The 12774-nt window shown below is 44.2% G+C and overlaps 1 protein-coding gene across 1 annotated transcript in view; it reads right to left on the bottom strand.

The window, feature by feature from the left end:
- The window catches only part of LOC137571768 (glutathione S-transferase 3-like), a 114249-nt gene that overhangs the window by 85859 nt on the left and 15616 nt on the right, over positions 1–12774 (bottom strand). The gene's annotated exons all lie outside the window — the stretch shown is intronic.

Raw genomic sequence — 12774 nt, 5'->3', positions numbered from 1 at the left:
TGTCCCCATGTGCCCTCAGTGTCCACCTCTGTGCCCCCTGTGCCTTCTCTGTGTCCCTTTGTCCACCTTTGTCCATCTTGTTCCCTTGTGCCACTTTATGCCCCATTTTGTGCTCATCCTCGATCATCCTCACTACTCACTCTAGTCCCTGGCATCTCCCACTGCATGTTGCATGTAATCACATGACATGAAGGAGGAAATACCAGCACTAGATTGAGCAGTAAGGGCCCATTCACACTTGAAATCTGCAAAACGATAGTGCTTAGCGCTACCGTTTTACGCGGGTGATTTTACCATGATTAGCGCAGTAAATTCACTGTACACTCCCACACTCTACCACGATCGCTCGAGAATCGTGGCAAAATGCTCCAGGTAGCACATTCGGTGATTGCCGTTAATCGCAAAACGCCCGCAACCGGCGGTAATCGTGGGAGTTAGATCACTGCCATAGGGTTATAATTACGCTAGCGCTGCAGCGATTAGCAGGAATCACCCACTAATTGCCGTAGAGTGAATGGGGCCCAAAGGTGAGAGGAGGACTAGAGGAGAAATGGACCGTTCTATCCCGCAAACGTAACTTTGCTGATGGGGGTCTGGGGGGAGGATATGGGGAAACAGAACAGAAGCAGTGGAAGGCAAACCGAGTGAAAATGGATCCAATCAACCATTGTCATCGGATCCGTTTTCACGCACCCGTTTGCCATTACCGCAAGTGTGAATCGGTCTAACAGAAATGGATAAGGAAATGCTGCTACATTTGCCTAATCATGATTGTTATTGTCAAGTATTTCTATAGCTCTGATATCTTCTGCAATACTTTACAAAGTACATTTTCTTGACAATAACTGTCCCTTACAATGTAGTACCTACCATAGTCATATGTCCATGTAAATCTAGGGTACATTTTATTTCGGGAAGCCATTTAACTTATCTGTATGTTTTTGGGATCGGGGAAACTGGAGTACATGTGTGCTTGTTGAATATTAGTCATGCTAGATTTTCACTGTCTGAGAAAGTAATTTGTTACTGTCTTGAGTGAAAAGTCCAGCATGATTGCAAGCTTCGCCTGATGTTGTTGGACTCTCTTGTTCAGCAATGCATCACACTGGCTCTTGCCTGATTACTCCATCCTCATGTTTATTGTACTTTATTAGCAAAATTGATACAATATGGAAGAGCTTCAAAATGAAACCCTTTTTTACCAGTCCAACCACCTACTCCATGTTCCGTTTATCTGCCTGTTTGCTCACCCACTAGAAACTACCCCTACCCTCTCTCTATCTATCCAGTTACACACTCTGACCTTCTCCTCTCTAACAGTGTTCACTGCCTCTACAGAACAGCATCTTTCTTCACTAATCTCTAAGGCACCCACCACAGCGATACGGAAATCACTTGTGATTTCAGAATCGCAGAAATACAGCATTTTTCTCGGCACTTCCCAGAATGATCAAAAGGCCCTCATTGCCTTGTATATTGTTTGCTCTAGGTAAATTAAAAAATTGCTGCAGGAAGCAGCACTGCTGTGGAACCATCCCCATAGGGTTCCACTGGTGCAGCACTTTGCGATTGTCTGCGATCAGCATGTGCTGCAAAAGTGCTGCTAAGTGGGCTTTAGCCCTAAAGCTCACCTCACTACCTGTGCTCTGGACCCTATTCCCTCTTATTTTATCCCCCAGATCTTCTCTTACTTTATCCCTGCTTTAACAACTCCTTGAAGTTACAGACCCGCAGCGCTGCAGAAAGGAAGGAAGGAATGAGAGTGGTTACCATAGCAACACATATACCGGAGGTAATTACTTCCTTCAGCATATGCGCTAGTATGAGCCGCTGTCCTATCTTCACTGCGGCACTGCCTGCAGGTCGCGACCTGAGGTCTGTGAGGCAGGGAAACCTGGTGAGAATTTCCTGCTCCAGGAGGCGGCTGCCGCTTGTTTGAGGAAGGTGAACTAGTGGCAGCCAGAGAGGGGGGTGCTGATGCCTGCCGCCGCCGGAGGAAGCGATATCACCTGGCGTCATGGGCGGGCCCCTCCAGTCTGGCTTCCGATCTCACAATGCCACTGAAACAGTCCTCACTAAAGTTGCAAAAGACTACCTCATTGCAAAATTCAACTGCCAATTTCCCTTACTAATACTCCTCAATCATTTCTCTACCTTTGGCACTATTGATCATTCTTTGCTTCCTCAGACACACCTGCCACTGGGTGTCAAGGGCCCAGCACATTTTTGGATTTGCTCCTACCTGTCTGGGCATTCTTTCATTGTCTCCTCCTCCAATACTAACACCTCTCAATGCCTCGTCTGATGGTGTACCACAAGGCTCTTTTCTTGAACCTCTTCTCATACTTACAGCCTAGGACTCTTTTGGTTTCCAGTATTACCTCTACACAGATGACAGCCAAATCTATCGCTCAGCTCCTGACATCTCTACACTATTGGCTGTTTCTTCATTCATGTAATCCAGGTTCCTGAAACTTGACATAAGTAAAATGGAGAGTGTGATTTTTCCTCCCTCTCTCTCTGCTCCCCCACCTACAGTGGGATGCGAAAGTTTGGGCAACCATGTTTATTTTCATGATTTTCCTGTATAAATCGTTGGTTACGATAAAAAATGTCAGTTAAATATATCACATAGGAGACACACACAGTGATATGTGAGAAGTGAAATGAAGTTTATTGGATTTACAGAAAGTGTGCAATAATTGTTTAAACAAAATTAGGCAGGTGCATAAATTTGGACACCACAAAAACGAAATGAAATCAATATTTAGTAGATTCTCCTTTTGCAGAAATTACAGCCTCTAAACGCTTACTGCAAAAATCTATTAACCCTTCGCACTCTCGCATGCAAATGTTCAAACAAATGCATTCACAGATTCACTCATCCAGGCACCACTGTTATCCCTACAGCTAAGTTAAAAGCCGGGGTCTTAGTTCACAGAAGAATGCATTCTTATGCTTAGTCACCTACACTGCGCAGAAGTACCCAGGTAAACATAGGTGTCCTAACTCTGGCCCTGTAACATGCATAGTGCAGACATGCAAACATTCATTGCATCAAACCTATCTAGGGGTTAGGAGCACACATCCTGACGTCCTCTCCTGGGACAGATAGCGCATCTTTCCAATCGCACAAGGGAGCTAACGTAATGTATCCATGCGCACCATGCACATACACCAGCATAAGCTGTGTGCATGCTGACAAAAAAACACATACAGGGGAAGGAGGGAGTGCACTGAATTAAAACCCTAGCCACAGGGGTCAGTAACAAGAATAAAACACATATATCCAGGCACATTTGCATGCGAGAGTGCGAAGGGTTAATAGATTTTTGCTGTTTTCTGGCCACACCCCCTTCAGCACCTCCCTTTCCTTAATAACTTATTTAATGTCCTAACTAGAGGCGATGTGCCTGGATATATGTGTTTTTTTTATAAACGCTTACTGTAGGTTCCAATGAGAGTCTGGATTCTGGTTGAAGGTATTTTGGACCATTCCTCTTTACAAAACATCTCTGGTTCATTCAGGGTTGATGGCTTCCGAGCATGGACAGCTCTCTTTAACTCACACCACAGATTTTCAATTATATTCAGGTCTGAGGATTGAGATGGCCATTCCAGAACGTTGTACTTGTTCCTCTGCATGAACGCCTTAGTGGATTTTGAGCAGTGTTTAGGGTTGTTGTCTTGTTGAAAGATCCAGCCCGGTGCAGCTTCAGCTTTGTCACTGATTCCGGGACATTGGTCTCCAGAATCTGCTAATGCAAAGTGGAATCCATATGTCCCTCAACTTTGACAAGATTCCCAGTTCCTGCACTGGCCACACAGCCCCACAGCATGATGGAACCACCACCATATTTTACTGTAGGCATCAGGTGTTCTTCTTTGAATGCTGTGTTGTTTTTCCTCCATGCATAATGCCCCTTGTTATGCCCAAGTAACTCAATTTTAGTTTCATCAGTCCACAGCACCTTATTCCAAAATGAAGCTGGCTTGTCCAAATGTGCTTTAGCATACCTCAAGTGGCTCTGTTTGTGCTGTGGGCAGAGAAAAGGCTTCCTCTGCATCACTCTCGCATACAGCATCTCCTTGTGTAAAATGCCCGAATGGTTGAACGATGCATCTGCAGCAAGATGATGTTGTAGGTCTTTGGTGCTGGTCTGTGGGCTGACTGACTGTTCTCACCATTTGTCGCTTCTGTTTATCTGAGATTTTTCTTGGTCTGCCACTTCAAGCCTTAACTTGAACTGAGCCTGTGCTCTTCCATTTCCTCAGTATGTTCCTAACTGCGGAAACAGACAGCTGAAATCTCTAAGGCATGTTTTTGTATCCTTCCTCTAAACCATGATGGTGAACAAGTTTTATCTTCAGGTCATTCGAGAGTTGTTTTGAGGCCCTATGTTGCTACTCTTCCGAGAAGCTTAAAAGAGGAGGGAAACTTGCAATTTACCCCCTTAAATACTCTTTCTCATAATTGGATTCACCTGTGTATGTAAGTCAGGGGTAACTGAGCTTACCAAGCCAATTTGAGTTCCAATAATTAGTTGTAAAGGTTTTGGAATCAATAAAATGACAACAGTGCCCAAATTTATGCACCTGCCTAATTCTATTAAAACAATTATTGCGCACGTTCTGTAAATCCAATAAACTTCATTTCACTTCTCAAATATCACCATGTGTGTCTCCTATATGATATATTTATCTGACATTTTTTATCTTAACAACCAACGTTTTATACAGGAAAATCATGAAAATTAACAAGGTTGCCCAAACTTTCGCATCCCCCTGTATAGTTACCATTAATGTAGAAAACACCACAATGACCTCAACTACTAAAGTTTGTTGTCTGGTGTAACTCTGGACTCAGGGCTCTCATTTAAACCACATATTAACAAATTGACAACCTCCTGCTACTTTAATCTCAAAAATATCTCCAGGGTATGTCCATTCCTTGCACAAAATGCTACTAAAATGCTTGTGCATGCTGTAATAATTTCCCATCTTTAATGTAAGACCCTTCTGCGGCCTACCAAAAAAAAAAAGACAGGCACTTCCCCAGTCCCTGCTGAACTCTGCTGCTCACTTCTACCTCTCCTTCTGCTTCTCTGATGTTTCCCCTCTCTGCCAATCCCTCTATTGGCTGCCAATCACCCAAAGGCTCTAGTTCAAACTCCTAACACTATCATACAAAGCTCTATGTAAGCTATCGTTCTATACAGTTCTACATTAACCACTTCGCATTCAGTCGTTTTCACTTTATGCATGTAACGTTTGCGGAATCGTTTCCGTGGTCAGCGCACAGAACGCGCGCTGACACTGCGGAAAACCTCCACAACCATGTAATTCGGAGAACCCAGGTTAGGTGCAATGCACCAGCAGAGGGCAATTTCCACCGGCAGATGGAGTCGTAGAGTGCAGACGAGCACAGCCTCTGCACGGCCACAGATGCCAGATGGGAATTGTACAGATAAAGGCAATACAGGGCTGAACAGCCCTTAAAGAGAAAGAGCACAGAGACAGGATGCATGCGTGTCCACCAATCTAGTCGCCACCCAGCGACGGTGAACACACATCAGCAGAAACAAAGCAAGAACGGAATCGCAAAGAATGGCGATTGCCAACAGACACCAGACAGAGAAGGACAGGGCACGAGAGTAGCAAAGGCACAGCAAACAATAATCAGAGGACCAAGAAAACAACAAACGCTAGCTAAACGCAAACACCGCACTCATTCGCAACAGCGAACGCGTTTACGGCGCGGTCTCCGCACGAAAAGCGCAACAGAGACAAGCACGCCACCCTGACTAACCAATGACAGACAAACACGAAATAGAGAATATGAACGCTTGCTAAACGGTTACCTCACCGAGCCTACAGCAAGCGTTCGTATCAGACAAGACAGACAAACGGAAAACAGGAACAGGGTAGATAGGATCCACCGCGCTTCCGCCAGAGCGAGAGCGATCCGGGTTCAGGAATAGGCTTAGCAGGATCCACTGCTCTTTCCGCCAGAGCGAATGCAATCCCGACAGACAAACAGATGGGGCTACCAGTAGCAACCGCTGCTCTGGTTAGCACCCCTGAGGCAGAATACAGAAGGAGGCACTGCCTCTACCACTAGGGCAAGTGCGATCCAGACAGATGAACAGAAGGGGCTACCAGTAGCAACCGCTGCTCTGGTTAGCACCCCCAGACAAACAGAACGATTTCCTGTCGACCACCGCTGGCGACAGGACAATCGCAGCAGAGAGGCAACACAGACAAAACCGATAAAGCAACCTGACTGCACTAGAGGAGCTGCCTAGTGCAGTCCCAAGAATTAATCTAAGATAAACTTTAGCAAACAAACAGGGCTGATACTCTAGGAGAGTTCATCAGAAACAAACCATGAAGGATGACCAGCAAAGGATTCTGGGAGAACATGGCTTTTATACTGCCAGCCTTCAAAGGAGGCAGGTAGGCGATTTGCATAACGAATGTATGCAAATTCCTCAGCAGCAGAACAGGTCTGAAACCTGCAAAGCAAAGACAGGTCTCTTTTCCAGAGACCTGCAGCCCTCAGACTTAAGGAATGGTCAAACAGCTGTCTGTCTGTGCAGACTGCTGAGCGGATCATTACAATGCATCCGAGCAATTTTCACCTCCCATTCATTAGCCTATAACTTTATCATTACTTATCACAATGAACTGATCTATATCTTGTTTTTTCCGCCACCAATTAGGCTTTCTTTGGGGGGTACATTTTGGTAAGAGCCACTTTACTGTAAATGCATTTTAACAGGAAGAACGAGAAAAAAACGGAAAAAAATCATTATTTCTCAGTTTTCGGCCATTATAGTTTTAAAATAATACATACCTCCATAATTAAAACCCACGTATTGTATTTGTCTATTTGTCCCGGTTATTACACCGTTTAAATTATGTCCCTATCACAATGTATGGCGACAATATTTTATTTGGAAATAAAAGTGCATTTTTTTCCGTTTTGCATCTATCCCTATTTACAAGCTTATAATTTAAAAAAAAATAGAAATATTTCATCTTTACATTGATATTTAAAAAGTTTAGGCCCTTAGGTAAATATTTCCGTCTTTTTTTTTTTTATTGTAATGTTTTTTGTTTTTTTGTTATTAAACATTTCATGTGGGTATTTTTTGGAGGGTGGGATTTAAATTGTCATTTTTAAATGTAAATATATGATTATTTTTATATTTTTTTACATTTAGGTGTAGTTTTACTTTTTGGCCACAAGATGGCAGCCATGAGTTTGTTTACGTGACGTCACTCTAAGCGTAACGTACGCTTAGAGGAACGCTAGAGCCAGAAAAAGCTAAGCTTCTGAGAGAAGCTGTCGCTTTTTTTGCGGGGAAGAGGAATCAGTGATCGGGCACCATAGCCCAATTCACTGATTGCCTGGCTAACGAATCATGGGCCAGGAGCACGCGTGCACGCGCGCGATCGGCCTCGGGAACGCGCGGGAGCGCACATGGCCTCCTAAGGAAGGTTAACTGGTTAATCTCCAGCTTTCACGAGTGTCACGTTTACTTTGGAACTCTCTTCCACAGCCCGTCTGTCATTCTCCAAGCCTGGAACTTTTCAAATGCACCTTCAAGACACAATTCTACAGACAAGCTTATAATTTATTATATCTAGATTTTGAGGCTCACTGCCTCATCCGCTAACCACTTTGGCTACTCCACAAGTATCTTCACCCCACTACCCTCTACATCAGGGATGTGGAACTCCACTCCTCAAAGGCCATATCCATGACAGTGTTAACAATGGACTGAGAAATTGAAAAGTGTTCAAATCATGAACCAAAATATTCCAGATACAGTCCTATATTTACATTTGGTGATATTTTCAAACTACACATCAACTGTATGTATTTGTGTTGCTGGATATCCTGATTGTACAGTTTGTTGAATTGCTTGTCTATCTGTGTTCCTCATTATTGTATGTTTTTGTACTATGTACAGCGCTACGGGCGATGTTGGTGCTATATACAGTGGGTTGCAAAAGTATTCGGCCCCCTTGAATTTTTCCACATTTTGTCACATTACTGCCACAAACATGCATCACTTTTATTGGAATTCCACGTGAAAGACCAATACAAAGTGGTGTACATGTGAGAAGTGGATCGAAAATCATACATCATTCCAAACATTTCTTACAAATAAATAACTACAAAATGGGGTGTGCGTAATTATTCGGCCCCCTGAGTCAATACTTTGTAGAACCACCTTTTGCTGCAATTACAGCTGCCAGTCTTTTAGGGTATGTCTCTACCAGCTTTGCACATCTAGAGACTGAAATCCTTGCCCATTCTTCTTTGCAAAACAGCTCCAGCTCAGTCAGATTAGATGGACAGCGTTTGTGAACAGCAGTTTTCAGATCTTGCCACAGATCCTCCATTGGATTTAGATCTGGACTTTGACTGGGCCATTCTAACACATAGATATGTATTGTTTTAAACCATTCCATTGTTGCCCTGGCTTTATGTTTAGGGTCATTGTCCTGCTGGAAGGTGAACCTCTGCCCCAGTCTCAAGTCTTTTGCAGTCTCCAAGTGGTTTTCTTCCAAGTTTGCCCTGTATTTGCCTCCATCCATCTTCCCATCAACTCTGACCAGCTTCCCTGTCCCTGCAGAAGAGATGCACCCCCCGAGCATGATGCTGCCACCACCATATTTGACAGTGGGGATGGTGTATTCAGAGTGCTGTGCAGTGTTAATTTTCTGCCACACATAGCGTTTTGCATTTTGGCCAAAAAGTTCCATTTTGGTCTCATCTGACCAGAGCACCTTCTTCCACATGGTTGCTGTGTCCCCCACATGGCTTGTGGCAAAATGCAAATGGGACTTCTTATGCTTTCTGTTAACAATGGCTTTCTTCTTGCCACTCTTCCATAAAGGCCAACTTTGTACAGTGCATGACTAATAGTTGCCCTATGGACAGATTCCCCCCACCTGAGCTGTAGATCTCTGCAGCTCGTCCAGACAGAATCACCATGGGCCTCTTGACTGCATTTCTGATCAGCGCTTTCCTTGTTCGGCCTGTGAGTTTAGGTGGATGGCCTTGTCTTGGTAGGTGTACAGTTGTGCCATACTCCTTCCATTTCTGAATGATCGCTTGAACAGTGCTCCGTGGGATGTTCAAGGCTTTGGAAATCTTTTTGTAGCCTAAGCCTGCTTTTAAATCTTGATCCCTGGCCTGTCTTATGTGTTCTTTGGACTTCACGGTTTTGTTGCTCCCAATATTCTCTTAGACAACCTCTGAGGCCCTCACAGAGCAGCTGTATTTGTACTGACATTAGATTACACACAGGTGCACTCTATTTAGTCATTAGCACTCATCAGGCAATGTCTATAGGCAACTGATTGCACTCAGATCAAAGGGGGCTGAATAATTATGCACACACCACTTTCCAGTTATTTATTTGTAAAAAATGTTTGGAATCATGTATGATTTTCGTTCCACTTCTCACGTGTACACCACTTTGTGTTGGTCTTTCATGTGGAATTCCAATAAAATTGATTCATGTTTGTGGCAGTAATATGACAAAATGTGGAAAACTTCAAGGGGGCCGAATACTTTTGCAACCCACTGTAAATAAAAAAGTAGAAATAATAATATTGTTCTTTTCACAGTGGGTTCCTTCCACTCATCTTCTTCCCCTCCCCTCCCCTCCCCATAGAACAGACATTACTGCTCAGCAGATAGCTGAACAGTGTGTCTACGCAGCAATTTTTCCTAAACTGCCTCCTGAAACAATCATGGATTATCTAGCATTTGTATGCAGCTTCGCTGACCAGTAAGTGTCAAGCATTCTATTGACAACATCTTTAACCACTTCAGGACTCAGCCTTTACTCCCCCTTAAGGACCAGCGCTGATTTCTAAGATCTGTGCTGGGTGGGCTCTACAGCCCCCAGCACAGATCAAATAGCAGGCAGAGCGACCAGATCGCCCCCCTTTTTTCCCCACTAGGGGGATGATGTGCTGGGTGGGTCTGATCGCTCCTGCATGCGTGTGGGTGGCGAGGGGGGGCACCTCAAAGCCCCCTCCACCGCAGGATTCCCCCTCTCCCTCTTCTCCCTCCCTGTCCCGGAGATCGGAGGCTGCACAGGAACGGATCTGTCCTGTGCAGCCTCTAACAGGCTCCTGCCTGTCATGTGACAGCGATCCTCTGCCGCTGATTGGCCGGGGATCGCTGATCTAGTACAACGCTGCTACTGTTAGCAGCGTTGTAAAAATGTAAACAAAGTGGATTATTTCCACTTGTGTTTACATTTAGCCTGCGAGCTGCGATCGGCAGCCCGCAGGCTATTCACGGAGCCCCCCGCCGTGAATTGACAGGAAGCAGCCGCTCGCGGCGAGCGGCTGTTTCCTGATTAATTAGCCTGCAGCCGGCGACGCAGATGTGCGTCTCTGGTCCTGCAGCTACCACTTTGCCGACGCGCGTTATGAGTGCGCAGTCGGCAAGTGGTTAACTGGTTCACGTTCCACGTTTTTTACCACTTTAGATTCCTGACATTTTTGACACTTAATAGCTGTGTCATTTTGATACAGCAGTCACTTATTAATTACGTATACTATCTTAGTGATATACAGTGGGTTGCAAAAGTATTCGGCCCCCTTGAAGTTTTCCACATTTTGTCATATTACTGCCACAAACATGAATCAATTTTATTGGAATTCCACATGAAAGACCAACACAAAGTGGTGTACACGTGAGAAGTGGAACGAAAATCATACATGATTCCAAACATTTTTTACAAATAAATAACTGGAAAGTGGTGTGTGCATAATTATTCAGCCCCCTTTGATCTGAGTGCAGTCAGTTGCCTATAGACATTGTCTGATGAGTGCTAATGACTAAATAGAGTGCACCTGTGTGTAATCTAATGTCAGTACAAATACAGCTGCTCTGTGAGGGCCTCAGAGGTTGTCTAAGAGAATATTGGGAGCAACAACACCGTGAAGTCCAAAGAACACATAAGACAGGCCAGGGATCAAGATTTAAAAGCAGGCTTAGGCTACAAAAAGATTTCCAAAGCCTTGAACATCCCACGGAGCACTGTTCAAGCGATCATTCAGAAATGGAAGGAGTATGGCACAACTGTACACCTACCAAGACAAGGCCATCCACCTAAACTCACAGGCCGAACAAGGAGAGCGCTGATCAGAAATGCAGTCAAGAGGCCCATGGTGACTCTGGACGAGCTGCAGAGATCTACAGCTCAGGTGGGGGAATCTGTCCATAGGACAACTATTAGTCATGCACTGTACAAAGTTGGCCTTTATGGAAGAGTGGCAAGAAGAAAAGCATTATTAACAGAAAGCATAAGAAGTCCCATTTGCATTTTGCCACAAGCCATGCGGGGGACACAGCAACCATGTGGAAGAAGGTGCTCTGGTCAGATGAGACCAAACTGGCACTATTTGGACAAAATGCAAAACGCTATTTGTGGCAGAAAATTAACACTGCACATCACTCTGAACACACCATCCCCACCGTCAAATATGGTGGTGGCAGCATCATGCTCGGGGGGGGGGGGGGGGGGGGGGGGGGGTTGCAGGGACAGGGAAGCTGGTCAGAGTTGATGGGAAGATGGATGGAGGCAAATACAGGGCAAACTTGGAAGAAAACCTCTTGGAGACTGCAAAAGACTTGAGACTGGGGCAGAGGTTCACCTTCCAGCAGGACAATGACCCTAAACATAAAGCCAGGGCAACAATGGAATGGTTTAAAACAAAACATATCTATGTGTTAGAATGGCCCAGTCAAAGTCCAGATCTAAATCCAATCGAGAATCTGTGGCAAGATCTGAAAACTGCTGTTCACAAACGCTGTCCATCTAATCTGACTGAGCTGGAGCTGTTTTGCAAAGAAGAATGGGCAAGGATTTCAGTCTCTAGATGTGCAAAGCTGGTAGAGACATACCCTAAAAGACTGGAAGCTGTAATTGCAGCAAAAGGTGGTTCTACAAATTATTTACTCAGGGGGCCGAATAATTACGCACACCCCACTTTGCAGTTATTTATTTGTAAAAAAATGTTTGGAATGATGTATGATTTTCGATCCACTTCTCACATGTACACCACTTTGTATTGGTCTTTCATGTGGAATTCCAATAAAAGTGATGCATGTTTGTGGCAGTAATGTGACAAAATGTGGAAAACTTCAAGGGGGCCGAATACTTTTGCAACCCACTGTATACAGTATATAAAGATGGTAATGCAAAAAATACCCATTATTTCATTTTTCACATGACACATCCCACAGTTATAAAACAGTAAACACACAAAAAAATAATTGTTTTAGCCCTTCCCGGTTAAAACGATACCCCATATGCCATATTTTATTTCTAGCTAAGCATGTTGCAGACTGTTATCCCCAGCATGTGCGTCTGTGGTGATCAGATGCGTTCACTAGGGCATCAGTTTTGGGGCCATAATGCTGTACAGATGCATTGCTAGGTAACGGCAGAGCGATACTTTTGCAGAGCATTGGGGCCCCAAACTTCTGCCCTAGCGATCACATCCGATCGCTACAGGCGGCAGTCATTAAAAGTTTATAAACAGGTATAGGTATTGCAGGTGTTAATCATGGATTAATAGGCTAAGTTGGGGTTAAAAATTAACTAGGGTTTAAAAAAATATATATATTTTATTGAGACCAGGTCACTTTAATTTTTTTTTACTTTTAAAACTTTTTCCCCCCTAACTTTATTGAATGACTGTTGCTATTAGCTACCAACAATCATTCACAGG

Source organism: Hyperolius riggenbachi, chromosome 4 (assembly GCF_040937935.1).
Source record: "Hyperolius riggenbachi isolate aHypRig1 chromosome 4, aHypRig1.pri, whole genome shotgun sequence".
NCBI classification, from domain to species: Eukaryota; Metazoa; Chordata; class Amphibia; order Anura; family Hyperoliidae; genus Hyperolius; species Hyperolius riggenbachi.
This window is presented reverse-complemented; position numbering and strand designations above follow the sequence as displayed.